Consider the following 5,643-nt stretch of genomic DNA (forward strand, 5'->3'; position numbering starts at 1 on the left):
AAACTATTAAGCTCAACTACTATTGCATGCAATGATAGATGGACACTTTAAAGAAGATTCCTTCCATCAAACCAAAATCAAGAGTTACTTGAACACATCGATGTAACAAGAAATCCAACATCCTCAGAAGAATCAACATCCTTGGTGTTAGACACATTGGAGCGGGGATGAATCAGTATTCAATTAAATTTAAAGCTTCCAACACTACAATCAATCCAAATTCTACTCTCAGCAAATCAACAACAATTGAAACATAGAAAGAGCAAAGTAGACAACATGAGACACTAGATCTACGTGGAAAACTCAACAAGGGAAAAACCACAATGAGAAAGCTGCTTGGATCTACTGTCCAAATCTAGTGTCACAATTATACAAATAGTGTTACAACTTTGTTTTAGGGCTCCAACTCAAGTAAGCTACAACTCTTTGAATCATAGTTTTATGGCTACAACTAAAGGAAGTTCACTATTCCTTGATGATTACAACACTTATAGAAAGAGGTTTAAACCTCATATCAACATGAATAATTGATTGTCTTCCACTGCAATAAATCAGTATGACCACATCAACTAATTTCAAGTCATTGCCTCCAACACACTTCTAAGCCTATTCAAATGTAGCTGTTACCTATTTTCGCTAACAAGCTCAATCAAGTAGAGCTTTTATGTTTTCATAATGTGAAAGGTACATTTTATTTTGCTATTATTACATTCATATGAGAAGCAAGAAACAGAAGATTACATCATTATATTTTAGTATGCGGATGCATAGGAAATATTGAGAAGATAAATTTATGAGGAGAGTAATCTTTATTAATATGAATGTACAATGTCTCACACAAGCCGTGAGACTAACTGGTGGTGCAAATGAGTAATAGACTATCTATTTGTAGATGTAAAACATAATGTAAAATGCAGGTTAAGAAAGGGTGACTTGTCATTGCTTGAATGACGAGTCCTCTTTGAGTGTTGCCTCGTGCCATCTGTAGTCTCTCGCCCATCCTGCAACCAGTTGTGCCTCCTTGTTGTTTTGAACTTGCATTTGAGAAAGTATTGTTAGAGCAATGAAGGGTCATCATTCCATATCTGCATATGCACCTACAAACACATAATCTAACCCTCATGTGCATCACAACAACTAGTATCTCATTAGGTCTAGGAGACAAATATCAAATCAAACCATCAACAATAAATCATATATGCATTGTTTTGTCTAACTTGTTTGCTTCATGTGCGGATACAGGAAAGTAACATGGTTATTTATCAGCTGATTATGAGTGGTGTAAAATGCACCTCCCACAAGGGTTGATCCCGACTCATAATGGTTTCTGATCAGTAATGTCCCAAAGAGGTGTCGAGATTTTGTTTTTGGGACAGAAAGTTATCTAGAACAACCATAATGCTCTAATAACCATCATGTCTTGAAGAAAAACCTCGATACCTCAATCAAAGAAAACTACTTCTCAGCACATCCATATTGCAATATAAGCAACACCATTTCATGCAATACAATGAATGTCTTTTGTGCAAACATAAATACAGTAAATGAGCAAGATATCACATCAAGAAATGTGCAAAGCAAAGTGTAATAGATATTGTCACTCAAGAAGAAGCTATTAATGACAGTCATGGTGAGCATTCAATAACACAAGGCCATTCAAGCTACAGTTAAAGAAAAGATAATGCACAAGTATAAAGAGTTATATGCATAAAAGAAGACTCGGCCATTGAGGGTTCCTGCAAATATTAGGTAATAAACAAAAAGGAAATATCATACAACAACCATAGAGATACAATACCATAAAGAACTCCAATAGCATTATGTATGACCAAAAGTGAAGATTGTAGTAGCAAGGGGAATACAGTCCAAATGCCAGGTTACAAATGGATGCAACAAAGAACAGATACAATGATTAGAGAGCCTCTTGAATAGTAAAGGCCATTGGCATAAACAGGTCATGAGTTAAGCCTATTATGAAAATACTAGATAGCATTGGCATAGAGCACCAACAAAACATAATACAATCATAAGTCTGCTATCACAAAATCACTACGACAGTTATAATACAGTGAAAAGAATGCAACATTATTACCAGGATTATATGACAGAAAAGCTTCTTTTCTCAGTTCACTAAGTATAGATTGTGAACACCTATAGAACTCCAAAAGTCAAAGGCACTGTCAAGGAGAGAACAACGAGTTTACACTGTTACAGAGCCACAATGATAAGGTCTACTACCATACACAGATACATCAGGGATCTCAAACAATGAGTAGTCAATATAGTTCATACAAAGCAACACACTCAAGCAACTATATCTCAGACCCTAGTAATGAGAAACAACCTTAAAAGAGGACTTGATACAATCACGATAACAACTTTAATATAGTGATGAAAGATGAAACTGTCCAAGTAGTGGTATTCACAGTAGTCTGACAGAGAAACATTCACTATTAGAAAAAATCAAAATGCAAATCAATAGCATTAGAAGAGTAGTAGCGTCTTCAAACATTCTGGATTAGTCTAGTCAAGGAGTTTCAGGGTAAGGATAAAACAATAATACTCCTTATGCACACTCATCATCAAAGCAATCTTCAATCATAATTTAGCATTCATGTTTGTGACAATAACTTCAAGAGAAGTGCATATTTATGAGCAACAATGCTAATCAAGATAGAGCTACCAACCAGTTTCAAGCTTATTACGTGTGCAAAGAGACACCAAAGGCATGATGCCAGTAACCAATCTTAGGAATCTAATGCATTTATAAACAATAATGACCAAATGGCAATTAGATCCTGATAGAGATAACAATTCAGTCACACGAGACAGGGCAAGAAAAGCTTAATCCTGGAGAAGTCTTGAAGGACAAAAGATCCAAATTCTTAAAGCATAGAGTCTCCTACAGAGTATACTTCCAATAAATAGAGACTGCCAAATCATGAATAGGTCACGGTTTGCACCATAGTAGCACCAATAGTCATGAGAAGAACCTATAACAGTGACTAATAATCAATACACCAACCTTGGGGATAGTGTAAACAGTCATAAGACAAAACTTTTAGAGCAGTATAAAGTTGTGACAGAGGATGCATTGAAAAGTACAGTCAACCACAAAGCTTCTGTCTTCATAGGAACAATATCAGTAAAAGAACCTAGATACTGGAAATCCACAAAACATCCATGATAGACACATAAATATTATGCTCAAAGAACAATTATAGTAAGTCTTGATGATCACATGCACAATAGACATAATCAAAGACAATATCACAGTTTGGATTTGTGCAAAGAACACCCTATAAGAGATCATTCATGAGCGTAGCCAAATGATAAAGAAAAATTATTAAAGACGTGTAGCAGTGTTAATATCCCTTCAAGATTGTTTCCAACCCTATAGACTTCAACTCACAGTGACAAATTTCAGCCTTAGAGTAGGGTTATATGATAAGTATGACAAAAGAGTCTACAGAGTCACTATTGCAGACTTATGTAGGTAATAGTCCTCTCAATTAAAGCTAGAAGATCTCATAAAGAGCATAATGTGTATAGTGTTATTTATATACAATAAACATAATAGCTATAACTGTTCCAAAGGCACTACTATTAGCTATAAAGACTAAAGGCACATGGCCATTTGCAGTCACATTGGAAAAGTTGGTCAAGATTTTAGCAGGTGAAAAGAAACATAGAGTCACCTTTTGACTGTCACAGGAAGGTAACATTTTCAGCATGAAGAGCAATCTCCAAGATCACAGGTTACATCAAGAAAGCAGTCCCAACATAAAGTATCAATACAATGAAACAATCATAGGCTGATAGGCTAAAGAGATAGACAAGAAATAACAGAAAATACTTACTCAAGATCAGTAATGACAGTCCCAAAATTCAATGACACAATAGGTCCAGCCATGGGAGGTATATCAGTCACGTGTTCCAAAACAGAGATGAAGCATCCATAGACTATCAAAAGAGAAGTCATAACATTGAAATAAAGAAATCTAAATGGATCAAAGATTTTGAAAGCAAGGCTTACCTCATGTTCCCATGCCGCTGGTTAACTCTATTTTCTGCTTAAATTTAAGTAGTTAAGTGTTCCCATGCAATTTTAAAATTGTGACAAAAAAGATAATTTAGAATCTTTCCCTACTTTGGTGGAGCAGCTATTGTTTAGGAATTAAAAATAAACCATGGAAGAAAAGGGGGCCTGGAAATAAGCATGACTGCTTATTAACAAAAGTGCCACGTGGCTCCACAATTTGCTCTCCCTCTTTTTTTAAAGATTTTATTTCTATTTTGTTTTTCAAATTTTAAGAACGCAAATTAGTACTAATACTATTAATAAGAAATTAAAATGTTTTGTTTAAAAATAAGAAGCAAAGAAAAATATTCATGGGGCCAGCTACTCAACAAATAATTCCTAAAATTATTGAGTAGCAGCTAGCCAAAATAAGCTAAGCAGCCGCATGGGAACATGCTCTTAATGGGTATAAGAATACTGTTATGACATCAAACATACAATCATGTCTCCATCTCAAGCAGTTATTTAAAAGTAAATAAATTCTTTAGCAGCATGATTTGCATAGCAGCTTTATTTGCATGAGGAGATAGAGGTCTTTGTGGCTGTCGTCAGCTTAAAATACACTACAATGAACAAGCTACAACCAAAAGAGCAGGGATCTTAGCGTTCACCACCAGGAAGTCTGCCACACAGTTCCATAACATTTATCCTTGATATCTTATTAGAGCCTCCATTTTTAAAACAGAAATACAGAGATTGTATGAAGGTTACACCATTCTAAACGCTCTAAATCAGTCGCCATCAAGGGTTTATAAGATCAGTCCAAGGTTTGAATATCAAGATTGTTTGAAGACTTGGGAGTAGCAGTCCTAAGGGCAAAGATGAAAGATAGTAGCTGTCAACCACAATCATAAGCACAGGTCTTGGGAGTCATCACAGTTACCGAGTAATGACAGTAAGCATGCCAAACAGGTAAAAGGCAGTGTTTGAAGCAAATCCACAGTCCATCATTTTTCACAATAAAACCCACAGTTCGACATTTTTCACAATAAAAGAAATAAGTCATCATTTACAGGAGAATAGAAGCAAAAAATCCTTCATCAAAGAGAAGATCTGAAGGAACAGATGAGATTAGCACATGTTAATCTATAAAAATCTTCAACAAATCACCAGAAATGGATGCAAATAGACTACTTTCAAGCTTGAAACCCTAGTTCAGCATGACGACTCTCTCCAAAATAAAGAAAATATGCAAATGAAATAAGATGCAAATATTTTCATCTTTTAGTGATTTAGGGTTGAAACCCTTGAGAAGCCCGATAGGGAAAATGATGTTTATTTTCTTTTTGAAAGGAAAGCTTTATTCATATGTTATGCTCTTCTTTTTATTAACACTTGTTGGTTTAATCAAAATCCTTTTAGGGATTTTCAAGTAGTTCCTTATTTTTGGCATTTATTTAAAAACTTGTAAATATTTACTTAAGTGATGAGATAAATCACTTCAAGTGAATAATACTTAAAATGCAAAAATAGGAGTTAAGTTTTAAGTGGGATAAAGCATAAGTCATAGAAGGGGTTAGTTATCTTTAGTAATCTTGGAGTTCTTTGCAAACACATGGAGT

General features: G+C 34.8%; 1 long non-coding RNA gene across 1 annotated transcript; it reads right to left on the reverse strand.

Annotated features, from left to right (window-relative positions):
* Positions 1-777: 777 nt before the first annotated feature.
* Positions 778-5,323, reverse strand: LOC131074646 (uncharacterized). The gene is made up of 2 exons (XR_009113093.2): positions 5,192-5,323; positions 778-1,034 (listed from the first exon to the last, which is right to left on the reverse strand). It is a non-coding gene; the product is annotated as an uncharacterized LOC131074646 (long non-coding RNA).
* Between the last annotated feature and the right edge of the window lie 320 nt (positions 5,324-5,643).

Source organism: Cryptomeria japonica, chromosome 4 (genome assembly GCF_030272615.1).
Source record: "Cryptomeria japonica chromosome 4, Sugi_1.0, whole genome shotgun sequence".
NCBI lineage: Eukaryota > Viridiplantae > Streptophyta > Pinopsida > Cupressales > Cupressaceae > Cryptomeria > Cryptomeria japonica.